The 27749-nt window shown below is 38.1% G+C and overlaps 1 protein-coding gene across 8 annotated transcripts in view; it reads right to left on the bottom strand.

The window, feature by feature from the left end:
- PTPRT (protein tyrosine phosphatase receptor type T) overlaps positions 1–27749 on the bottom strand; it is a 467676-nt gene that overhangs the window by 311380 nt on the left and 128547 nt on the right. The gene's annotated exons all lie outside the window — the stretch shown is intronic.

The following is a 27749-nucleotide window of genomic DNA, read 5'->3' as shown; positions in this document are numbered from 1 at the left end:
CCTATGTTTGGCAAAATTAATAAATCACTGATACTCTTATACTTTCCTGGTATGAAGTATCTCAGAGAGGAAAAAAATCCACAGAAAAAAACGTAAGCATTAGAAGCACCCAGCCCTTCACATCAGCAATCTGTGCAGCATCAGCTTTCCGTGCCACACTGCTCTACAATCCCTTGCAATGAATGTGACAGCAAATGCTTTGCATTACTCTTTTTCTGCTCACGAGGAAGCAGGATCTTGGGGAGGTAATGCAAGTGGCCATCCTGGCACTAACTAGATTCTTTGTTTCCCCACTTGGTCATCTGTTGAAGAAAAGATCACAGAGGTCCGTGCCTCAGCTCCTTGGGAAATTCTGGCAGCGGGGTGTGGATGCCAGTTGAATTCCTGACACAACTACTCAGCATAATGTGGGTGTAAGTCACCACCATGAGAAGGGGCTGAGCAAACCCTTGTATGAGTGGGTTTACCCAGTAACATGGACACTTTTTTTATTTATGAATTATTCACCAACCTAGCTTGACACCTATGAATTTTTTTAGGCGCTGTAATAGTATGAATCCTGCACGTGGCATTTTTCAGCTGATGGGTTACTCACTGTTCATATTTGCTCATCACAACATGTGCCTCTAAGCAACAAAAGCACTGTTTCTATTCCTGGACTGGATCACTGAGCCTTTTACAAGCAAGGAACAAACTGCTTCCACAACAAATCACAAAGACAGATTTTTTTTTTTTTTTAGGCAGGCACTGGAATTCTCAGTAACAGAAATTTGCACAAATTTCTAAACTGCCCACCATGTAAAAACCCAAACCCACTCACATTGTGACTAATTTCCCAATATTTCTCTTGCTCTCTCCTATTTGGTTTTTATTCTGCCTTCATCAAGAGAATAAGACGAACATCCTTAGGAATGCATGAAAATCATCAGCCCAGGGCAAGCAAGTTCTGACAGGAGTGCCAGAGACAGCACGCAAGCTGATTTTGAATGGACTATAGCAGCTCTGGGAGCCGGAACACTATTTGCAAAAAATAACTGTTTTTTTCCAACTCCTGAACCAACCCTTCCCTTTAGTGGCAGAAAAAACCACCAGTCTTGTCTTAGTGATAGAACTGATCTGGAAAAAAAAACATAACAGCAGGGATGCACTGGGAAGAAAGACACAGCAAACATATTCGCCACATACTATGTGAACAGCAATGCCCTTGAATTTTAATTAAAAAACATTGTAAGAAAATTAATGCTTCATTTTGCTTTTAAGTTATTTGGAAAACACATTATCAATCACCTTAGAAGTATCTGTACTTTAACGGATTCTGGGTCTGAAATACTGATAGCAAATCTTTAATTCAGTGCTCAGTGCCCAACTTTAAGGAATGCTTTAGCTGGGGACCTCAAGCATATTATGAAGCACACGGCTAATCTCATCTACTCCTTTAGCCTTTCATTCTATTCTGATCCTTTTGCATCAGTGTAGCCTATGTCATCAAAGGTGTACAAGTGTCCTGACTGCTAAGACCCTCCATATTTCTCTCCCCTAAGGAGACATGTTCTTTTCACTTACTGTAATATGAGAAAAGCAGCTTGCCCAACATAATCGTAATAAGACATAATAGCTTATGACTTAGGGTAAGTTCCTACACAAATACACTTGCAAGTCATCAAAACAGGTCTCCGCATTTCTAAGAAATCTCATGGGGACAACCACAACTAGCTGTGCCGTGCTATCTTTCGGGGTTTTGGACAACAGCATGTCTACATTGAAAGTGTCTCCACCATCACCATCTCACAATGACATGAAAAACATTTATGTTGTCAGCTCACAAAAGAGCAACCAAGCATGGAAACAGTTACAGAAGTTTTCTGTAATAGCTATTTGAAAACAAGTGCCAGCATATATAGCAGACGCTGTTTTAAAACACATGTGAGTTTCTCAAGATTTTTTTTTTAATTCTAACACACTTCTAAATAGCTGTTTACATCCTAAGGACTGTGATGTAGCCTGTGCCTCGACAGAGAACACAGCTGAGGAAGAGTAAAAAGACTAGGCTATTAGAGTTTCATGTCACTCATCCGAGCTGATTTATTCCTAAAAATACCACAGATCCTGTCTATGCTTCCAGACAAAAACAAACAGCTCTTTGCTTGTCTACATCTTTAAATCTTGCATTACATTGTGTCATTTTTTAGTTTTTCACATGGTTTAGAACATTCAATTTCAGCTATAAAGTCACAAACAAATGCCTCTGGCAACTTAAGTCCTAGTTCTGTAAAACACATAAGGATCTCTGCCTCCCGTAGCATTTTGTTTTTCTGCAGTTTTCTTTTTCAATCAGCTTTAATTTTGCTTTTTAACAGCTGTTTTGGATACACAGTAAAGTGAAACCAAACAGCAGCAAATGCCTCCAACAGCAACATAGTTCAGTTAAATCTATGAAAGTCCAGTTTGAGTGAAGCAAGACATATTGTACCTGCCTGTGATAAACTGTGACCCTCTAAAGACTCCTAAATTCCAGCTGCTGTAAAAGAAATTCAGCCTCCAATGGTCTTAAGTCAGACTGAGGTGATTAAGACAAACTGCATGCAGTATTTCTACCTTTTGTGCAAAACTGAACAAGTGAACGTTGCTCAGACCAGAGTGGCAGAAAGAGTCACAAGTTAAACAAAAGTATTTTCACCAGAATGTAATGATCACATAAAACAACTCCCTACCATTATCTTTTCTCCATGATCTGCTGCATCAGAAAGCACACAATGAGATAACAAAGCCCTGAACAGTGCCGTGTTTGTCCACTGAACACATGAAGTGAAAGAGGCCAGGTGGCACAGTAAAATAAGCATTAATTTCTCAACTAGATATGCAGAATATGTTGCAAGTAAAGAAGAAAGAGTAAGTTGCAAGTAGAGGAGAACTGGCCTCTTACAAATTACTCATTTACCTCCACAAGTAGTTTCAATGCCATTCCCGGACACTTGAGATATTTTTAAAATTTTTTTTGAAGTACGGTCAAGTATTCAAAACAATCACCTTGACGATTGTGAAAAGGCACTGAGCTATTTGCCAAGTGGCAGACTGGGGAAGCACAACTGCATCCTTAAGAGTGGCACTGTAGATTTTGGCGACCCAGTTACACCAGTTCAGTCAAGGAACACTAGAGTCAGACATTCCCGCAGAAAATCAACTGTCAAACTGGAATTCAGAACAACCTTAGTAGAAATTCATTGAGTCCCCATAAAGTCCTGCCTGTTCCATCCCTCCTCTGCAGAAAATGTCTACGTATACGGTCATAGTACACTCATGCATAATAGAGTACTTGAACAATTGGAAATAACCACAATGAAAAGAAACAAATTCCACAAAATACCACTAAGTACCCAGTAAGTCTGACCTGCATGCTCTTGATAAATAATTTGTGTTTATACAGGGTTCTCTGGGCATATGAAAGCAAGTGCTCCTTCCTTCTCTAGTTGTCTCTACAGACTTTCTCTGACCACAAGCAAGTTTAACCTGGCTTGTCTTCTGGCTGTTAATTAATAAAGACAATTACTTTTAAATTGCAAGTATCCATTTCTGTCATTACTTAAAATAAATTACCTCAAATGTGAACAGTTATTAATTTATTGATTTTTTTCTCTTTTTTTTTTTTTTTTATTTTTTATTTTTTAGAAAAGTACATTACAAACAAGCAGAAGACATAAAATGAAATATATGTGGGGCATGGACTTAACACAAGCCAGTAATTTCTCCTGGGAATTTCAAGCATATTATTTTATCCAAACATTTAAAATGAGTTTGTTGATTTAGCTCACTGTTCCACTGATGCCATATTTTTAATTTTTTCCCCACCTAATTTACTTTCTGCCTAGACTACCCCATGCAGTTTGCTTTCAGCTCTCAGCATTTGTAGCGGAGTTCACTGATGATACATAGCATATGTTGAAGCTATTGAAATCCTTTGCAACACTGAGAAGGTGCTAAGATATTACGGCCTTTGAAAAGCACCATGAATGAGAAAGGCAGGTTGCAGAATGGGAAAAATGACTGTTTTTTTTTTCTTGGGAAAATAACTGCAGTTGATAGAGGTATGCCCTTCAAGAAAAAAAATTAAATCCTCAACTGCTGCAAACTGGCCAGGCTCCAAGAAAGCCAAGAGAGATAAGAGTTACACTGAAACCACAGTGTGAGAATCTGGCCTGTTGGTTAAGACATAAATTTAAGAATGATAAAGGAAAAAAAAAAAAAAACAAAACACAGAACAAAATCCCCACAAAATAAGACCCCCATAGAACCAGAAAAGTCCACAAAGCCCCATTTTGTTTCAGATTAGCATAAGGATACAATGCTGCCTTTGTTATTTGCAAAGATTATAAAGCACGAATCTTGAATATTTTTCAAGTGCAGTTTTTTCCTTGTTAATGGGATTTAAGACCTCATCCTAAATGGTAGACCTCAAATGGCAAAGAGACACAACAGAGTTTGTGATAAGGTTGCCCTATGACAGTAAACAACCCATCTCCTCCCTAAAAATTATTCTGAAGGCTCACAATTTAATCCTGGACTTCACCAAAAACCCACCAAAGCCAGTACTTCACTGATGACTAAGAGTTCCTGAATAACCATCTCTACCTTTCCTAACAGCACTTCTTACTGGCAGAGGAAACGGACCACAGTAACCAGCTCTCCACGGGGCCAGTCTGTAAATTACTCTTCACAACACACTTTTGGAGGCAAAATTAAAATATACTGAAAGATTAAGAGGCCTTCCCCCCAAAAAAACTGGAGTGGAAACACTTTAATTTTCATCACAGTGAGGACCACAGTGAGCATACAAATTCCTTTCAGAAGAGATACATATTCTATTACTGTTACCCTACTGAATAGCACAGTCCTTCAGCCCAGGGCTGAGGACCAGCAGTACAACGACCTGCAGTAGAACTATGTTATGTTAACAACACAGCTCTAGACTATGGTAGCCATCCCTCACATTTGGCAATAAAAATTAAATTGCCTGATATAGGAAGATTAAAATTTCTTCCTACAGTATCAATCCTCCAAAGAGATACAACTAATCAAAGGAACATTTATGTTGCACATTGCATAATGTTTTCTCAAAGCAAAGTCAACAATCTGTGAAAGAGTCACCTGTGAGAAATGATGGAATACTTGCCACTGGAGTCATTTCAAGGGAATTGCTAAAATATTAAAACGTACACGCATGAGTCAGGACAAACAGATAGAAATGGAAAGACAGTCCTACCACTAGTGTCCAACAAAGAGGGTCATGGGCAGTACTGTTTTTTCTCTGCTCTCAAATATTACTAGACAATTTTACAGCATAGTAATTGCATTCTTGTTTACAGTTGTCAAAAGTAACTTGGGAATCTGAAGCACACATTCTGGGAAAACGGACAGTTTCATGAACAAAAATAATGCTTAACTGTTTACTTCTTGCCTGCAAAAATTAGTTAGGAGACGTTAAAAAAATAAAGTATTTTTTAATAAAAGAATCAATATTTATGACTTTGTTCTCTTTACTATTTATCAAGATACTGATGTTAATTCTTATCCACCAAGACAAACAACTATCATTCCTTCAGAACAAAGCAATGTCTTCACAGCCTGGAAAACATCATCTGTACAAGTGTTAAAAAATTTGACTTGCAAACAATAAGCATCTAGACAAGCTAATGAGCGCAATGTCTCTTAGTCAAACTAGCACCAAAAATCAACAAAATACTCCTCCACTTCAGGAAGAACAGAGACTGGCCAAATGTAATGTTTACAATATACAGAATGTACCAAACGCATTGTTTTGCCTATGACTGCAGTCTAAATGGATGCTTAATATATATTTAAAGCAGTCAATTAACAGAGAATAGAAAAACACAACAGTACCATATGTGATACCATGCATACTGAAGTAAACTCATACAAAAACGAAACCCTGTTTCGGTACCTTGCCTTTAGCCCTACTGTATATTATTTTTCTCACTATTAGAGTGTTGCATATCATATTTCCTTACTAAAGAAATGTAAGCAACAAACTCAATTAAGCTCTGTAGTTGGGTAAGGTTGAGTAAAACAACAAGACTAAAGTACATACCAGAGCACTGTCACTACAAAATAAACCCATGATCATTGAAGAGATGGGACTGATGAGTAAGACAGCTGTAAATTAACTTCAGGCAATAAAGTTTCCATTTTAATCTCAGTCATCTTAATTTAAGAGGAGTATTTTTCTCTAGAAACTTCTATTTCACCAGAGAATGAATCCTTCTGTAGCCTTTTTAGAAAGATTACATGCAGTTATTACAAAGTCCAGTGCTTGGTATTGCAGAAGGCTTAAACAATCTGGCATATATAAAGGTCTATTTGCAGAAGCATTTTTTTTCACTGGGATGCCTGTGTCTTCAGAAAAGCTTGTACTAAGGAAACGTAAGGGATGCTACAGCTCCAGAATTATGACACAAACTTTTTGGGGAAGGCGCAGTTTAGAAGCAATGTTAAAGCAGTGCTCATTTTTCAGTGTAACTTCAGAGTCTTTCTCCACTCTTCTTCCACTCCTTAGCCTGGATTTTCATTAACAATCCCAGTAGCCACATGAACCTTAAAACCTCTGCTCTCCAGCACTATACTAACTGAGAACATTTTAGATGTATAAAACATTTTTGCAAAGAAAGTCTGGGAAATTTTTATGGAGTAAAGGGCTGGTGGGAAGGCCCTTCCCTCTACCTCCTCACACTGAGAGTTACAGCTTAGCTAATGTTTTAAAAGTACTTAGAGCATTTACCCTACTCTTCTCCTTGAAAATCTCTATTTGATGTATTTCTCTCTATTCCAAGGAATTGTGATCAATGTGCATAGACCTCTCTCACTTCTAGTTCACAATGCCTTGTTCTTAAATGTATCACCAGCTCAGATATTCCTGTAGCATCTGACCATTCTATTCCCAGCAGAACATCTTTATAATTCAGTGAGGCCCCATGTTAATCGCTTTTCCCACCTCTATTTTCTAAAGGCTATTAAACCTATATTTTTCCAACCTCCCTTAATACTTTTAGATCCTTAGGACCCCAGACCATTCCAGTTTGACCTTTGCTGTATCCTCATCTCTTTTCTAACAGCCTTTCTATAATAGGGTGAGCTCCACTTAATGCAGTCACCCCAGCAGCCCTGAAAAAAACAGCTAGAATTTTCGTTCATTTTGCTCATTCATTCCAGAATTTGTTTGCTTTTCATTGTGTTTTTAATGCTGCTGAATAATGCACTATTGGCATCAGCTTTATCCTTTATAACCCTTTTCTGTACTACTACCTCTTTTTTTTAAAAAACAAAAAATCAAACAAAAAAACCCTCACAAACCTGTATGATTACTTATATTCTCCTTGTTTTCAGCTTTTACAGCTTCATTGCCTTACATTTATCTAGAACTCTCAAATCTTTTTTTGTCCTGGGCTGAAACAAGTTCTAATCTTTTTTATTTGTCTGATTATAAATAACCTTTATACAAAACTTTAAATCTGTATTTTCAGCATCTTGCCACAGACTTGCCAGTCACATCCCTCTAAAAAATTCCACAGGCCAATTCTAGGAGTTATTATTTTGACAATTTGATATATAGCAAATGGATAAAATACATACTTAAGCACTGCTCACACACCAATTTCAGATCTTCCATGGATCCTTCCTCCCTAAATATTTCTAATTAGTTTCTTTAATGTATACAAATATCAACCTTCATTCCAAAGGATGATGCAATTCCTTCCCCTACTTCAGATTATGCTTATTATTCTTTTATCACCACTTTTACACAAGAATTACTCAGCTTTTCATTTCTGTTGCCTACTCAATTTAACTAGATTCAAGAATAAATTCAATAGCTGATTTCCTCTCGTATTTAGTGTCTCACTTTACATCTGGATAAGGACAGAATTTGGAAGAAGAATACAAACTTTTCACAACTTCCAACCTCCTGTTTTAAAATCTGAATCTACATATTTGAACATTTTGATCCTTTTATCAACTCATTGATTGTGATATAGAAAGCCTGTCAGCGGCCTCTTAGAATGTGATTAGGAATTATGTTAGCGATATGCAGTATCTTATTGCATACAGTTCAAACAGTCTACAGATACAAATAAATACTTCAAATGTAACATCCTCCAAAGAACCTAAGAGATATAAAGCAAGCATACCAATAGGACTTCCATTTCAAAACTTTGAGTCATCTGTGAAAATGGGATTTATATATCTGAATCCCTTGAGCACGTGCTCCAAGTTCTCTCTGAATTTCTATTATGAGGTTTTTAAATTGATAAAGAAAAAATTCTCATAGCTGTCTCAAAGTATTAAACAAAACTGTTTATTATATTCAGCATATTCAGCACTGAAATGCAGGTTTAAAAGCATACCTAATGTTTATCATCAGCCTTTTAATAACTTCTAATATATGAGATGGGCTTCCACATCAGCTGAAAAGAAATTTTGTTCCCTCCTATTTACCATCTTGACTTCCTCACTAGAAGTCAAAGCAAATGTTGAGTCTGTCATAACTTCAGCCTACATAACCTGAAGTTAAATAAGCGTGCAGGGAGTCTCCTGCCTTCTGATTTGTATTCTAGGCTATAGCTCTAAATGCAATTTTAAAAAAAAGCTCCAAAACCAGAGAAAATATGGCATATAGCAAATATGTCATTTAAAGAGAAATAATGTCAATTGTCTGAATGGGAAAACAGGTCATATAGTCTCATGTTACATAGTAAACCATTAATGCCCCATACAGATGAGAAGGAAGCCAGGTCTCTCCTGGACATCTGTGCGACTGTGCTGTCCCCAGGAGGAGTCCGTTGCCTTTCCAAGGCACAAGAAACAGTACATGTCTTTAACAACCAGTTAAAAAGCAAAGAAGCCTTTAAATGTTAAACCACTGTAATCACAAGTGCCTTAAAAAAAAAAAAAAAAAAGAAAAAAGAAAAAAAAAAAAACACCACACACAACAACAACAACAACAACAAAAAAGACCTCCCAAAAAAATAGGAGTATTGCAAATGAGAGACTAATTCAGGGTAACTGCCATCTGGTTTAACATTTGAAAGCTGTGCCTCCTGCATCTGAGACTCATGTTATTTTCAGGGGAGACATCTCATTTGGGCAGGAAAGAAAAACAACTGGGTGACAGTCACAACCGTTAACTCAACTGGGCTCAGGGGCTTTAAATGCTAGTAACAACTACTGGGATTAAAAAGAGTAAGTGCTGAATTCAGAGTTTAATGGGTGTCCTAAGTAGTTTCAGATGTCTGCTGCCACTTACGGTGACACAGGCAATGCACAAGCTTCTAACAAAAGGGAGAAGGATCCTCCACAGGAAACAGAAATACTACTTCCATTTCACTCCCTCCTGCCCCACTTTTCCCTCAAGAAGAATAGCAGACAAACCAAGGGAAAATGAAGCAAATTTGTAACAGAGCCAGCTTGCAAAGTACTGCAAGATAATTCCAAAATCATCAAAGAACTGTCGAATCGTATTACTCTTGCAATAGTGAGAGAGGTAAACCTGGCACACAGTTAACCAGGGCAACTTCATTTAACACCTTGTTACTTCTAGGGTCATCTGCTCTTGTGTGTTAAATCTACTTCGAAAAAAGTATTTCAGGAAAAACAAAACAAAACAAAACAAAAACAAACCACAACTGTCAGCTTGTTTTTATCAGAGAAGCAACTGGTCTGGCAGTACAAAATATTTACTTATTCATTCCCCAATACAGTTGGCTACAGGGAAATGATTTAAGCTTCAGTGAACCAGCAAGCATCATTTGTGATCTTTTTCCATACGCTGTCCAATCCTTTATTGTTTATTCAGCTTCTGATACTTTCTGTTTATCTACTGATATTTTTTAGAGGCTCCTGTTGTGGTTTGTTAAGCACCCTGGAACTGGCTTACTGCTGGCATCAGCAGGATCTCTGCCTCACTGAATCCATGGGCTCATGGATCCAAATCTGCCAATTCACTCAGATCACAAAGCTGACACCTTTTCTACTTGTATGTGAAACTTAGAAATACCTGAAGGAACCCTTACATGTCAGACACTTGTCTGAGTCTTCACTTCCATGATTCAATCTACATTCAATATGTTTTTCTACAGAACTCAACAGAATAAAACAGTTATCATTATACGGATTAATTTAACAAATTATTGACATGCTGCCAGTGAGGATATATCACAGTGTAGAGAAGAAAATTTGCAGAAACTATTGCCCTGATTGAGCCCCTGCTCACATGGTCTGTTTGCAGTCACGTAACAGATTATCATCCTCTCCCAGCTCAGGCACATGGAGCTCTAGAATGAAAGGCCCATCATAACAGAGACACTAATTTCACTCATACATACAGAAGATTCTTGTCACACGTTATTTATTTCCTTTTCCTTTAATGCTTGTTTAAACTTTACAAATGGTACATTGAAATTACAGACAACCCATGAAACTCAATAACATACCTGTAATGTACAAGGGGCGGGGGGGGGGGAGGGAGGAAGCAAGCTCCACCTTTTTAGCTCTGCTCTCAGGATGTTAGAAGGAAGCATTTTGTGTTTGAGGTTCAGCAGAAGCAGGTTCTGATCCTGATTCTCAAACAATTTTTTGTCAGTGATGCTGACAATTTGCAAAAGGCAAGTTTACTTTATTTCTTACCTTAGTTACCAGCGACAGCAGGAACAATGTATATTGCTCATTTTGCTTGCTTTAATTGGCCTGTATTAGCAATGAGATCTTAAATATGAAACTTATTCCTGTCTCTCAGAAAGTAAAGAAACCTTCCCAACTCTTTATTCCCCCGTAATTATGAAGGGGGAAGCATTAGGAGGCCCTCCTGCTATGTCAAAACCCTCAAAAGCTGCTTATCTCTAGTTCACATGAACTTGCTTTTAGAATACCTAAAACCAAAAATACAGCAAAAATATTGGAAAAGTCTTTCTAAATGCTAATTGAAAATTTTTAATCTTTCTAAATTGCACTGGAGAATAAGTGGGGAGATAACTAAAACTATTAAGTTGTTGGTCACAGAAGCTGTATTTCTGCTAAGAGAGAGAGATGCATTTAAGCATACCTGGCAGCTCTGGCTGCCTAGTCAAGGGTTGCCCAGTTCTCCTTCAGCAGAAGGTTTGCTGGAGCATCCCACGGCTTCCTTTTCATCTGGTTTCCTTCCTCCAGAAAACAAAAAATTGGTGGGAGTTCCCAGTCTCATCCTGACGTACAGAACTGGGAAACACAGAGACTATGATCCACACTGCACAGCCAATTATGTGTGATGGTATGCCTTTCATAACAGAGGTTCTGGGATTAAAACCAAATTCTCATGCTCCTTATCCATGTAGGTGGTATGGTGGACATTCTGAGCCACATCACAGGTAGTTTGCTGTAGATATGAAATGCATAATATTTAAATGTAAGAGTAATAAATGTAACTGTCAGAAGCACAAATATATTTCATATCAAAGTTCAAATAGCTTTAAAAACCATTCCTGAATGTCCTCACATCTGTTCTCAGGGTTCTTTAATTCTGAAGCATTTTCTTTTTTAAAATTTAAACCAGGTTTCTAGTGTTTTACTAGAGAAGATCGAGCTGCATTTATATTCATATAAAAGGAGTGTTTCCCTTAAATGCCGAGCTCTCTATAATCCTTAATTTCAAGGTAAACATCTGCTTCTTCACAGTCTTAGCATATACAGCTGTGAATAAATCATATATTGTCTCTAGCACAGGTCATTGCACAATGAAATTTCATTTAGGATAGAAATAAAGGAACCAGGAGCCATCCCAGTAGGTGAGCTGCTGCCCTACCAGGTACCAAGCAGTTGAATAAGACTATGAAGTCTGATTTCGTTCATTTAATTTGTGGGACACTGAGTTTTGATAAGGCAGCAACTTGGGGAAATATGCAGAATCTGCAGCAGCCCACAGTCCATTTGTTCCACTGATATACGTTACTCCCTTTTCAATGTTTCCTGGAGCTGAGACCATGCGAGCACAGGTGCTAACAGGTTGTGTTCCACTGCACCCAGCAACAGAGGTTTGCTCTCCTGAAGTCTCACTTAAGGTCTTCAGAACATATTTTAATCTAAAGCACAGGGGTCACAGCATAAAAGTCTGCACTTGCTACAAAACGCAGGAGACAAATCTAGTTCCCCATGAAAGCAAACAACACATTTACCACTGAAGAATTACTTTAGTATATTTATCCTAATCTCTCAACATACAAATGTTTTCAGTGACTTGAGGCAGACTGTTTCACTGGCAAGAGATACAAACTGTCAGGGAACAGCAAAAGGTAATTAGTACATCACTATCTCTTTTGTAATCACTGATGAAATTTCCATTTTTTTTTTTTAATCCTCTATTGCTCATTCCCCCAAACAAGCAAGACATCACCTTGAAAATGAATGCAATTAATTATATTAGCTGAAGCTTTTAAAACGGAATGGCTTCTCATTTACATTCCTGGCAGAAATTCAATAAGATTGCACTACTGTAATTTGATTGACTGCTGCTGCAGTTGTACCAGTATCCTGAAAAAATCATTTTTAATGTTCATTATGGGATTTTTAGAGCTAAGTACTTTGAACTGTTAAGCATTCTGAAGTAAAGCTGCAGTGAAGAGACTAGAGAAAATAGTTTACTGTGTGTTTACTGAAGCTGGAACTATATCCTTCACTTCTGTGCCAAACTTTCCATTTAGTTTTAGCTAATCAAAAATTAGCTGAATTCTCTTACATGCTGGAACTAATTACTAAAGATGTCTATGAAACCTACAGTCTTTCACCTCTGTACCTGAACATTTGCCCTCTCTTAGCACAGCCGCAGCTGTGCTAGTATTAAGTCATCAGATAGCTTATTATTTGTGCACAGGGATTTCTTGATGTCACTTCAATATATCAGTGCAGCAGTGGCCATTGCAGCACTGTGGCACCACCTTAAGAACATAAGCTAAAAGTAGCAAACACCATAGAAATTTTTATACTGTCCTGGATAACAGAGGTTTTTCTACCAAATGTTCAATTAGAGACAATAAACAAAGACAACAATGATTATGCATGTATTTCTGTCCTGGTTTGGGCTGAAATAGAGTTAATATTCCTTATCGGGGACTAGATGAGTGCTGTGCTTTGGATTCAGCTTTGGGTTTGGTATGGGAAAAATGCTGATAGCACACTGATGTTTTCAGCTGCTACCGAGACTTCAAGGACTCTCCGACTCCCCATGTCCTGCCCGTGCGCAAGGGCACAGGGAGGGAGCACGGACACAGCACGAGACCCGAATTGGCCAGTGAAATATTCCATATCATGGAACATCATGGAACTCACTATATAGAGGAGGGGTGGTTGGGAAGGAGCTCTCTCTCTCTCTCGCTTCCGGGATTGCGATTGTGGGATCTTGGTATCTCGGGGTCGCTGTCCGGGAACGGGCTGGGGATTGGTCAGAGGGTGGGGAGCAATTACGTTGTGCATTGCCTGTTTATATATTTTTTTCTATTATTGTCATTGTCCTCATTTTATTGCCATTATTAAACTGTTCCTATCTCAGCCTGCGAGTCTCCCTTCACCCCTCTAATTCCCTCCCCCATTCCCAGGTGGGGAGGGGGAAGGGAGGGTGACCAGCTGTGGAGGTTGGTTGCCGACCAGGCTCAAACCACGACAATTATTAAAACATAATCGGCTTGTAAAAACATTATTATTTACAGTGACATAAATTGAAAGGAAAAAATGTAGATTGGTGTTTGGATCTCAGGTTGCAGGATGAGGCAATGGCAGAAAAAACATTTAATTGCAAATTAGGTACACATCCTACAGCCCTATAATCGCAATACCTCAGAATTACACTTTGACCATAGATGCATAAGAAAGCTCAGCTGTGGTCTGAGCATGCCCAGTAGACACAGGTACAAAAGGGAAGAGCTACATCCCTCAACTCAAACAAGGAGACCCCTACACAGTCTCTAAGGCTCTTAGGCTCTACGGTTGACAAGTTTTTATAATTTTCTTTAAGTTCAAGATGATGTATGGGACTACATGCATAAAATACACAACATAGTATTTGTGCTTGTAGAAAACTTATCATATCCCACTGAATTCTGTGGATACTATTACACTATACATTTATGGCCCTGATGCATGCTTCTCAGAGTTAATATCTGAATTTAATTTAAGAAAGCTTTAAATATATTTATCATCAAGTGAGATAGTATTTATTGACTTTACTTTTGGTATAATAAAAAAATATTCAGCAAAAACAGGCAGGAGGATTAAGTCTGCTATTTCAAGGGCTAAAAAGGAAAAAAAAATGTAGGCATAGAACTGTAGGGTGACAAAAAAAAAAAAAAGCTAGTGTTGGTCACATTCCTTCCTTTAATGAAAAGTAGTAGGAGAGAAGCATTAGGCTGATTTCAGTTTGAGCAAAGAGTTAATTTCAGACAGAAATGTCTGTGGCTTCTTTTTTTCCACAAAAGAGGGAGACTGAGTTGGGTCCTTATGAAGGACTTGATGCAATGCTTTATTTTTTAATATGGAATGTATGAACTCTTTATTTCAGAGGGAGGATGGTAGCGATTCATCTATTTCCTAAATCTCTCTCAGACAAAGGAAAAAAGAAATCTAAAGAGATAGCTGATGGAACAAGAAGGCCAAAATAATTCTCAGCGTATTACCTGTATTGGAAAGGCTCTCATAGAGCAGTGTCTGGATCCAAATGAGAATTTCTGAGGAGTTCACACTTGTCTTTCTGCCAGTACCAAGATTTTAGCTAAATGTTTTGATCTCTTTGCTTAGAGATGTCTAAGGGGGCTAAATATAACCTAGACACTGCAGGCATGTGGTGTATCAGGTTTTGCAGTGGGCCAAACAGTCTGGACCTGTGCTTGCCAGGATCCCATAACAGGTGATGAGAAATTCAGTTATTTGATTTAAACCACATGCATGAAATGACATCATCTTTAAGATTATATAATGAAGGAAAAGTGAAGCTTTTTGTCCTAAAACACTGCATATTTGCAAAAATGGATGTGAAGACAGAAGAAAGTCTGGAATACAGGGAGACAGACAGACTAGTTACCAACTTTGTACATTCATAACCTCCCAACCTGAGTAAGCAGTTTTAATGTACTGTACACTACAACCCCCTACTCTGTATTGGTTCTCACTCTGTGTCTTATTCAGATTGCAGCTCCGGGCAGCAGTAGAGTCTCTCAAGCACTGTAACACTGACTCTTCTCTTGGGACAGTCATGGATGTCTGCTGTACATCTAAGCATACAGCACAGAATTCCTGTAACTTAAACCCTGATTAGTTTTATGTTTCTGAAGACAAGCATGTCTCTGTCAAGCAGCCTGGACTACTACTGCATGGAAAAGACCAAGAAATCTAAAGAGATGGGACAGTGCTGATTCCACAGGTAGTAGCTTAGCTTGATGAGCTCATCAGCAAGATGAGCTAAGATGGTAATCACTACAAAGCTCCAAGGTTTTCCAAAATAAGTATGACTTTTGCATTACTGTGCATGGCTAAAACACACGCCTGCCAACAGCATGCACCTTGTAGTACATCTCTCTAGATTTCATGGGAAGCCAAATCTCACACTGGGGATGCACAATAGGGATGGAAGCAGAGACGGCAAACTCCAGGTTAGTGGAAGGTTTGGAGGGTCTGAGTCACTGCCTGCAGGAGAAAGGTTGCAGACTGTTGTCAAAGTGATAGACATGAACCGTAGCTTAACATACTGGCAAGCCTACTCCACCTGGAAACTGCAGGTTTAAGAATACAACAAATCCACCTCAGGGGAATATTAGTTCAAGAGCACTGAGGCCATAAATTACATTGGATTTGGTTTTCAAGGGAGTTTGTCACTGTCTAGAGGGAAATTTAATATGACCACTGAAGCTTTGAGATGCTTCCTTACCTTATGTGTTAGAAGTTCAAGTACTTGAGGAGAAAAAGGCTTCCTCTTCAAACATAGGATTAGACAACACAAGTTTTCCCTCTTCTAACAAATGAACAGCTTGAATAGAAAAGATTACACTTAAAGTTTTAAAAAGAAATTGAAATAGACGGCAGTACCATGATTTCAAAAATCAGGCCAAATACTCCCCTCCTCACAGTTGAGCCTTTCCAAATACTAAAGCACCAGGGATAGAGAAAGTCCTATGTGTAACAGCTCTTACTTATTTTACAGTGAGTTACAGCTCATTTGGAACAGCACACTAATTAATACAATCAGAGGCAAAAGTTTCAGAAATCTCCCAACAGCACACATTAGCATATAGTGCCGAGAGACTTGATAAAGTTCAAAGCTTATCTTGTAGCCTGCACGCTCAGTGTTTGCTCAGAGCAGCAGCTGGCCAAGTGATCTCCCTTCTTCTCAAAGAGCAAAATTAAATTAGATTAGATCATCTTCTCTCCCTTGTAGAATTAAGATCATGCTATGAAAACAAGCAAATTAGCTTTTGAAATCCTGTTTCTCACTTAAAGGCTACAAGGCTGAGGTATGCTTTCCTTACCAATTCAGCAGAGCTGCAACACAGTGTGCATGCTCTGCTTTCCTGGCAGCCTGAAGGAAACAGTTTTACAGGTATCTGTCTCATGGGATTTGAGGCTGTGAGTTAACAAAAAAATCCTGAGGGATGAAGCCAAAGAAGAAGGTGACAGAGGAGAAAAGCAAATGGACACAAGGTCTTAAGAGAAGATCCACGGAAATGGCACAGTAAGGGCTGCAGGAGTAGAGAGTTTTGAAAGCTTCTTGGTTTGTTGCTCTGTAAAAACACTTTCAAGTGAAAGAGGTAAACTTAGTTCATAGGCAAAATACGATAAAGGACATGAATATTATATGAAAAGAAGAGCTCAGAACATATGGAAAAAAAAGTAAAAATGTAGAGAACAGGATTGTTGGGACTTGAAACCTGGACCAAAGAACAACAAACATTTATGGATGACAAATGGGATGGAGGGTGAAGAGTTTTAGTTCAAATATCAGAGTGATGCCAGATGCTGTATAAAAATCAAACTAATACGTAACAGTGAATGAAGTTCAAAGGGGGCCGTACAAATGAGATCCTATATTTAAACTCTAGTTTCTAGAGCTGAATCACTGCACACTAAGCTGCGAGGTCAGTTGGCACAGACGCACTTAAACAAGCTCATAAAAATGTGTCCCCATTAAATTACCATGCTGCAGCAATTAGACACACTCCAGAAGACCATCCTATGCAATCTGTTCTAGATGAACAGCTAATGAGAACTAAGCTAAAACACTTTTTTCTGGTTATGATTCCTCCTTTGAATATTCCCATAACCATGCTGCTAAACAACTTGAACCTATAAAACTGAAAGAGGGAAAGACATTTGTCTGCTATGGACAGATGGAGTAGTAAAACTGGTCATGAGAATGCACAGCAATATCCATGGTACATCTTCACTCAGTCACCCTAGACTGCATCAAATTTAGCAATAAGTTAATTTAGCTTGTAGTTTGGGGGGTTTTTGTCATTTTGTTCTGGCTTGGGTGTTGTGGTTTGCCTTTTTTTTTTTTTTTTTTTTTTTTTAATACCTCGATTATCTACTAGTCAGTCTGGAAGTGAGGTAGAAGGTGATTGGGGTTTTATTGCCAAGATTCTTCACAGCTTGATCTTCACTACCATAAGTGGAGCAGATTATAAAATCAAGATGGTATTATGGGAAAAAAGAAATACAAAAAAATCTCATACGCATGGAAAACAAAAGAGGGATAGAGGGATGGAGTGAAAAGTAACTTTTGAAGTGTTTCCATTTTCATGTGGTATCTGAACAACAAGTAGCTAAGCCTGAGTTTATGGGGCAGACTAACTTGTGAGGAGCTGTCACTAACAGTTATCCTGCGAAAATGTTAATCACACTGCTTAAAGAGTTACTAACTCGGGAGTTAAAAATGCATGGTATAGAAGTAAATTTAAAAATAGAAGTACTGCATAAACCTCCAGTACATAAAACATTTGTTCTAAAGCATCTTAAAATCAACCAGAGAAACAGCTCTGCTATCCCATGGTTTTGAAGACAGCAGGCTGCTTACTGCCTCCGAGTTTGTTCTTTCAGCATGGTTCCACACGCAGCTTACGCTGCTGTGCACGCCAGAGGCACAGTGGGAACATTAGATAAAATATCCATTGAGATTACGGCCTGACTCACCCAACATCCATACAAGACAATAGATGGTATTTTCAAAGATCAAAGCGATGTGGTCAGCTCTTTAGTATTAAGTATAGTCTTGTTTTAGAAGAATCAGATGAACCAAGGAGGCTCTTGGACACATGAACTGTGTCACAGGTTTCCTATTCTGCTTTCCTCAGAATATCCTTCTGATCAGCACTGACATTTCCTTCATGCTTCCACTGTAAGTAAATTCAAAGCAGAAGAGCAGAAGAAAAAAACTGTTTCCACAATTAGAAACATAAACCCTCTCTATAGCAACAGTGAAGCATCTTTGTTCTGTTTGTATGAGGCCTGCCCCAAAGTACCAAGTGTAAGTACTGCAAATAAGGGCTTGACACCTCTCTGTATTTACAGACATCATACTAATGAAGAGCCAAGCATTTCTCAAGGTAAATGAGGGCCCAAAGGGGCTTGTGTTACAGCCTGAAATGTCTCAATTTCCTGTGAATTCCCTATGACTTGGCTGGTGCCATTTTTACTGCAGCTGTTCATTCAATTGGGAGTTCACGTCATGAAACATGACAGTGAGAAAAAGAGCCGATGAGAATTCAGTGAATACAGCTTTTCATTTGAAAAGATCCTCAAACACATACAATTGCTTTATTTTGCTTAATTTTCAACATTCATAAACATAATTGCATTTATTTTTCTAGTCAATACTGAAAACAAGTGATAATTTGTAATATTACAACTTTCATCTCAAAGGAATACAACCACAACAGTTGCTACTCTCTTCTAAAAGAGGTGAATGATACAGAGGTTGGATTGCCTATGCAGGAGATGCATACATTATTCTTCCCTGTGAGAATATACTAATATTGTTGCTATCAACTTCCTCTTGTACATGTATAAATGAGTTTTGGAAAATAGACTTATTTAAAGCCATTATTTTTCATGTGCCAAATTACACACACTAAATATCTAATACTGGGAATTGCAAATGCTAATATTTCCTAAGCATAAAAATGAACTCTTTATTCCCCACAAATTCTCAATAGCAACAGTTCTCAGTGGAACCAATGAACAGAAGTTATTATTATCATTCCATCCAAACACTCTGTATCTTTCTAACCAAACAGTGAATTATTTGAAAATCTAGGCTGTATGCACTGCTCATTATGAATCCTTATCCTGTTTATTTTGAAGCTGTTGGAAAGACTTTTATTTCCCTATACACTGAATCAGGCCAATGGTAAAGAAACAGCATTAATTAAATAATTGTTAATACTGGAATCTTAGATACCATACCACAACTTTGTGCTCAGATGCTGAGAGTCTGTTAAGTGGTGTGATGGTTTTGTGATAGAAGTAAAAAAAGTAAGAAAGGAGAAAGACAGGATTTCACTGGGAAAAACAAGACAAATGGGGAAAAAAAGTAGTGCATTAGGCAGACAATCCACTGGAGTATACAGTCTCTGTAAGGGATTACACCCAGTTCCCACTGCATTTAAGGGACTTCAGGAGAATTCTACTGACTCTATGTTAAGTAACTGCAAAAAGCTGAAAATTCATACAGACGGACTTAGCACGGCTCTGCTATTAAAGCACATGAGGAACTGAGCAACAACTCTAACCATACTTTTTGCATTTCCAGTATTCTGCCCAGCCTCTGCTTTGAATGCCTATTTAATGCCTCCATTGGATCAATTCTGAGGAGTAATTTTGCCTATGATTTCCTCAGCATTTCCTTTTGTAAATCCTTATCTGTCAGCGTTTGTCTGCTCATTCATAATGTTCTCCTTTCTCTTTTCAAATCTCATCTGTCTTGACTTTGGCCATCTGCCCCATGCAGATTTCTCAGGTCTCTTGGAACTTCCTTCCTGTTAGATTTTTCCATCTCTAGCTTGCTAACCAACCTTCCAGGATAAAGAAATACCCAAAGGAGAAAAGGTTCACAGACTAGGAAAAAAAAAAATAAAATAGCAGAAGTCTGTATACTTTGTATACTTTAACGTTCACTCCTGAAAGGTTGTGACAAATGCCTCAGCTCTCACTAGACCTGCAATAATTCCTTCATTATCACTAGAATCTACCTATTCCTTCTGAAACATTTGTTCCTATTTTAGTCACTGCTTTTTCGCTGTTCCTTAACATCCACTAGCTCCACATTCATCAATTTTAGTATCCCATCTTCACCAGAAAGACCTTCCCCATTCCTCATTCTACCTATGCACCTTGTTTATTCCTGTTCTTCCTCAAGCATGATTCTCTTCTTGCTCTGAATTGTCTAATGTGTGCGGACAGGTATTAAGTTATCAAATCTTATCCTTACTCTAGAAATAATTCCCACAGAGCTAAGTATTTAAAACAAAAGATCTCAGTTGAAGCTTGTTTTGTATTCTAGCCTTATTTCAATGCAACCATATTTATTTCAACAGAATTTAAACTAGATTTCATGTACTTGGAAGAAACCTCTCTTCCTTCTATCCCCCAACTCCTGAAGCTTGTAAAGTTTTTGATGAGAAATGTTTTTCCATTGGTGTGGCTATACAATTCCCTAACTTGGCTCTCAAACAAAAAACAATTTTAACACACTTGGCATCTGGACAGCATGTCCTAATAAACCTCAAAATAACAGATTACGAAAAATGCAGATTGTGTGCGAAGATGCTGAAAGGCATCAGTTCCTGCAAGAGACAACAAGTGCTGAGAAAAATTTAATATGCTTCAGTGCTGAAACCAGGGAGGAAAACCATGTACAATGGCTTTCTTGTCCTTCCTCCTAGTGCGATGCTGAATGATGTTACAGCAGTGCTTTAAAAGTGTCATGGTCTCACTAATGGTGATAATGGAAAGGTTCTGACATTCACAAACAGCTCTGTTTCTGACAGCTTTCAAAGAAAAGGATCAGAAATAGACTGACAACAGTTCAAATGTACCATTTAACACATCAAGGTGCAGTATAACTACATGTATTCCCTACAGACAGCAATCCCTTCAGGGTCATTAAAAGCCCTTCCTAGAAGTCATTCTTCCAGATTCCTTTGATGACATTTCTTTATACCATGCATGTTCAGAGAAGGCTACACATCCTTGCTAAGCTTGCTTTCAGTACCAAAGTACAATCTACATCTAAGTGTAAGTATGCTTCTGCTGACCTCTGCAATGGCCCATAAGGAGAAATTCTATCTCATGTTTAAAATATGAATGACAAAATATTAAGGACTTCAGCAGAAGGTCTCTAGAGAGGTAAACATTCTTAATTAAATCAACTCCTCTTACATTTTACATCATGGAATAGCTAGCTATTTTAAGTGTAATATTCTTAATTTACAGGTCTGCAATTTCAAATGTACTTAGGTCAAATGGTCCCTCACTATTTCTATTCCATCCAAAACTAGCATGCATAATTGAAAAAGAAAGGTTCTATTTAGTGTTAGAACACAGGAACACAAGACAGAAGGCAAATATTTAGTAAGAATCACTCTTAAGACTAATTGCTTCACGCTGTTACCTTTCTGAAAGCAGCTCTGTGCAAAAGAAGCAATTGCTCATGGTCTTCATTGCTGGCTTTCCCTGACTGAAGAAGCAAAATCGTACACCAATGCTGGTACCATTTAGTTACTGACAACCCAGATCTGATATGAGATAGTCAAAAAACGTTGGTGACAATACATTCCTCTGACAGCTAAATCCTAATGCTGGGCTTCGAGCAGCCCTCATAGAATCAGTTATAGTAATGGCTTTTGGGAGAGAGTAAGATAGAGCAATTAAAGGCCATAGTGCAGAAAAAGTTCCCTCTAGTTGCTTCCAAGGTTACATTCCTCCCAAAGCTGTAGTCATAAATAGGCCAAAATAATACACTTCCATGATAGTCTAAGCATTCACATGTAGATCCACTAAAAGAAATCCAGGAAGTTAAGAAATCAACTGCCAAAACTCAGGCTAGCATAAAACAGAGATGAAATTTTGGAAATGGGGAAGAACTATTTACAACTGCAACTATAAAAAAAGCACCCCAAAACACAGACATGAAGCTGCATAGTAAACACCAAAATAAAAATACACTGGGGAAAGCTTCCAGAGATCCCTTTTTGCCTAGACCTCAAAAGCTGTGAAATGACCTGGCCCCAAGACTAATCTGTTTACTTGTATGGAATTGAAAGAGTGGGGAGAAACATATTTGACTCATTCTTAGTATCTTTCCCTGCAAAAAATATATTTCTGGAGAAAAAGGATATACAGACAGCTGAGACAAATTTCTTTCTCCCTCAGACAAAATTGGATCATGATTCATCATATACACAGTTGAATTTTAATTTATTCTTTTAACAAGTTTGTTTGTGCTTTTTCTTGTAAGCAAGAATTAATACAGTCAGACACAGGAAAATGTTAATTTTATTGCATTGCCTTTCAAATTTACAAATGTTGAGTCTAACTCCTGTTGACATTCATTCTAGCCTGAAGGAAAAAAAAAAAAGACAAATGTCTGACCTATGCACAGAGGTTCTCTGTTCTTTGTAGAAGTTAACACTAACTTCACATCAGTAATCTCCAGAATTAAATTAAAGGATCCTTCCTGTCTTCAGTGTGGTCATAGAGAGACGGTTATCACCTTCCTCAAGGAAAGCTATTTCATAATTATTTATTCACGCTGTAACCCCATGGTGCCACTCAACAAAAAGAGGAAGGTGACATAGGAAAGCATTTGGCCTATTAGACTGACATAAAACATCACTCAGTTCAGTGGAGTCCAAGTAGAATTTAGCCATCTGGTATTCATATATACATCATGTCTATGATGTTCACCCGCTAAATGAGTAGCTCACGAAGCAACACTAATGATGATAACCCTTCTGTTCTTTCAGTGAGAAGCTCAGAGAGCCCTCCAGATACTGGAACAAAAGCACACACCCACTTAGATGTGGGAAGAGTCCCCATCCCTTATCTCTGCTTCAGGAGAGCAGAAAGATGTTCTGCTACAAATTCTCAATGAGGTGGTGCAATGCACTCAAGGGAAGTGATGAGTTGCACACACTAAACAGCTCTCGAGCTGTAGTCACTTCATTGGGCCACGCAATGCAGACTCACATAAGAAAGCACTCAGAAGAACCCATTCGTGCCTTAACCTTGCCAACTATTAGTTCAAAATGTCCACCATTAAGAGGTTTCAGCACAGACGACTCCTCCAAGTTCACGAGGGAAGATTATAGAGCAAATGCTGACTGCATCTCTGAAGGCGGGACCAGACCTGTCAGTGCTGCAACTGCCACGAACACCAGTGGTGTAAGTTCACAGCCATTTGGTACTAACCTGCCATAGTCTTCTGAAGCACCATCAAACAGTTCGAATCCTTTAGCTCAGTTGTAAACAAAGGAAGCACAAAGACACTACCTGTGTGCTTCTGAACCACTGCTGCAACACTACTTGTCTGCCACTTGGTAAGCTTTACAGATACACACACACAAACCCCATAAAACTATGTATCAGTGACATTTCCCACAACTATTTTGCATCTTCTAAACAATGAGTTAGACATCACAAGCAAATTTGGCTCTTAGATAAAAACGCATTTGTTTCTACCATAAAAAACATCTTTGGTCAATAACAGGTCCTGTTTCTCTTTGCAGAAAATTGGTGCACTCTTTGAGGAATAAGGAAGCAAAGCAATGCAATTGGCACTTGCAAAGTAACACACAAGTGTTGTAATTCTCAATACTATAATTTGTTCCAAACATTTTGCTCATCCCTAAATTCAGAATATCTAAACTTCTGTTTCCTAGGCAAACAGGATGTCTACTTAGAAAGCAATACAGCAAGTAACAGCAGTGATATGGAGCATGCATATAGATACATAGCTGTGTATATATACACACACATATACAAAAAGTAAAGTAGCATTTACACTAAGTGTCAATTTACATACACGAAGGGAAGTGAGCAGTCAGGCAGATGGGGCCTGATCTTCAGCCTCTGTGTGCTGATTATTTACCTGTTAACTTGGAACAGGGAAACTCCAGAAAAGCAAACTTGACATTAACAGTAAATCAAACAGCAAGAAATACTGCTATAGAAAGGCACGTGGCATGAAAGCTTTGTATTCAGAGTAAAATCATATTTAATACAATTAAAGTAATTACTTCAGTCTAGTCAGCCCTGGTTAAGCCTCCATTGGAGTTAATGAGCAAATGATGGTAAAATACTTTGAACATGCAAATGCTAAATACTTCTATTATTAATGTTATTCTTGCAACTGCTACAAGAGCAGGCAGATCCAGGATCCTTGGAATACTGCAATGTTGTAACATGAAAAATAAGGCCAGTACTTTTGTGTAGCTAGTTTAAACACATCTCCTTGTTGTACTGAGCAAGTATTTGCCTCAAAAGTACAAAAAGCTCAGGCCGTACGTTACCACCAAGGAAATAACTTTTGTGACCTGACAGAAACTAAATGATGATTTCACATCACCTAATACCAGCACATAAAGATGGAATAATTGCAGAAAAAGCTGAATGAAAACTGCAAGATGGAAATTAAGAGAAGCAGGAAAAATCTACTTGCTGTACTTTGAACTTCTGTAAGAAGAATTAAAGTCTTGTGCCCCTCCAGCAGTGTCATGCAGAGTATTGAATCCTTGCATGGTAACACAGCTTTAGGCAATTACCCAAAAAGGTAAGAACGCAATGATTGAAGGCATAAGGTAGAGACAAGGAAATGAGACACTGAATTAAGAAAGGTTAAAAGGACTGGGTCACGTTTAGTCCTGCAAAACAAAGACTTAACTGCATAAAACTACACAAAAGAGGTTATAAAATAGAGCAATGACTGATTATTCTCCCTAGTCAAAGATGGAACAAAAAATAATGAGATGAAGACATAAAAAGGAAAATGAAGGACTGAGAACCTTTATAACTCAAGGAGTGGAACAAGCAGCCCATAGGCTGTAGAATATTCATCACTAAGGGTATTCAGGCTTAAGTAAACATCCATCTGCTACACAATATTTTGTTATAATAGCTCCTGGTAATATGCAAGGAGGTAGAATGAGAGTCCCACCAAAGTCTGGGAACTGGATACCTACAATCCATTTATTTCATGTTTTTGAAACATTTATTCAGAACAAGCATCTGGTTCAATCCCCCAATTAACACTTTTTCCAGCCCTAAGTAATTAATCATAGAATTCATGGAGAAGTTTATTTGCTAGCAATGGAGTAAAACAAATTGCCTACAAACTTCTACATTGCTAATGGAGCAGCTTAATTACCCTTTTTTTGACATTTTAATTCAAAAACTAAAGCATAGGAAGTCATCCCTGGGCAGAGACCTTTGCAGCAATGTGTCAGCAGAGAATTACACAGTACTATAGACTCAGGCTCTCATTCATGGTACTGACCTCCTTTGAAGAGCACTCTGAGATTTAATGATGAAAAGTACTGTAAAAAGTGCCAGATATTATCATTAGTATTCAGGAGGACAGAATTCTGTGGCTTGGTTGAATTCAAAGAGACCTCCTGGTACTTATGAAAGCCAATACATTTTACAGAAGAGAATAGCTCTGACAGAAATGTTAATGTTGGCTGGCTGACCAAGGTGGGGGCAGGCCATGCTTTTTGCCATCATCTCCCAGCAAGCTGTGCTGCAGCTTTACTTAGTATCATTGAACCACTCTAATACCTGCTCATTTTTTGTTTTTACCATTTCCACAATGTAGTATTTCTGTTTATTTCCAAGTACAAAAATAAGGTAGTGTCTAAAACACCATCCTGATAAAGAAAATCGACATTACTGCTTGCATTTCTCAGAAACCTATTCATTCTGGCACTCCTGTCGCCACTTTTCATGCTAAGGAGCTTTCTTGGCTATGGCTGGTGACCAGAAGATGCTTATTCCACAAACGCCTCTTAGTTACAACCTCTCACACCCTGCAGCTCAGCTGATTTCCACCCTGCTGCTTTCAGCTGCTGTGGAGAAATTCCATGGAATGGAAAGTCAGTCACCCAGTGTTTGGGTACTCTGGTTTTAAAGATGTCCCTGCTTGCAGGAGTGGAACATGCTGTTCATTAGTCTATTCACCTGGATTTGCCACTAGATGAATTTTAAGTAAACATATTTTATTCTCACAAAACAGATTTTCAATGAGTAACCAATACAAACAACATGCATTACAATTCAATCCAGCAACACAGACTCTCAATAATAGTTCCAAATGCCTCTGCTAGCTTCAGGCAGTCTAATTGACCACTACAATTTACTTCAAGGTTAGCATGATTTGGACAGCTCCTGAAAACACGGTTTGGTTACTATAGCCTTCTATAGACATTTGCTGTGGTCAATCTTTTTCTGCCTACTGATTTCGCCTTTTGTTCTGTGTGAATAGACTTAAAACATCAATTAGTAACATGAGGAACTGAAGTCATTTTCCCTTATGCTCCTTAAAATCTCTTATAGATAATATTTCTTTACCAGCACATTCCAGGGTGATAGCTGCTTTACCTTTGCATCTTTCTACAATAAAGCTTTCTGCATTTCTTATTTGGTTTTTAACCTTTATTAAATTTGCAGCTGCTCTAACATCTTCATTTATTTATTAGTGCTCCTAGAGATCATAGATTGATGTACTGAGGTGGAAAACACACACCTCCATTTAGTTTTAGAAGAAATAATAATGAAAGCCTTGTTAAAAATTACATTGTAGTGTTTTGGGGTTTGGTTTATGTTTTTGTTGTTTGTTTGTTTGTTTTTTTACCATTGCATTACAGACTGTTGTTTGTCTATTGATTTCTCCATGGTTCCAGCATACCTCAGATGACAATACACCTTCATATGGAGTCCATGAAGATAGGTTTACCTTAACACTTATAGTTGACAAAGTGTTGAACTCATGAAGTCCAAGCCAGGTAAGCCTTCCCATTCATTCTTTGTTTTCCAAATTGCATCACAGCTATGTATGTTCCTATTGCTTCAGATTGCTCTGGGATCAGTTAATTCAAAGACCTGTCATGTCTCTCTATCTAGGTCTTTACCAAGGACAGGGAATAGGATACAGCAGGGATGAAGCTGAGGAACCATAGACATAAAATTGCCGTAATTTAAAAAACATCATCCAGAATGATTAAATATTCTTACAGATGACGAGAAGACTGCAATTTTCACAATTAACTTCTCTGGGGATGCCACAGCCAAATCAAGTGGTACTAGTTCTTACACACTTTGAAAGAACCTGTTCTGAACAATTTCCAATGATAAAATAATAAAAAAAAAACCCACAACTTAACCAACGTTTGGTGATGGAGAAACTGCAGCTGGGCTAGTATCTTGTGCACTTGTTTTCAAGCACAGAGGGATGAAGACTGGGGTGTCTATCAATGGCTGTGGCAGGGAGCTATTGTTGTATCAGCTCTATGTGGTATCCTTAACAGGCAGCTAGCAATTATGAGTCTCTTATCCCAGTAATTACAAGCATAAGAATACCTCTCGCACAACATTAAATTCCAGTTCTGCCATGTAGCTCACGCTTCTCAGAGTGCAATGCACTAACCAGAACAAATACTTTTTCTTAGGACTAAAATCAAAGTCTT

This window comes from Tyto alba, unplaced genomic scaffold, assembly GCF_018691265.1.
Source record: "Tyto alba isolate M040663 unplaced genomic scaffold, T.alba_DEE_v4.0 Super-Scaffold_33, whole genome shotgun sequence".
Classification (NCBI taxonomy): Eukaryota; Metazoa; Chordata; class Aves; order Strigiformes; family Tytonidae; genus Tyto; species Tyto alba.
Note: the sequence above shows the minus strand (reverse complement) of the source record. Positions and strands in the feature narration are given on the sequence as shown.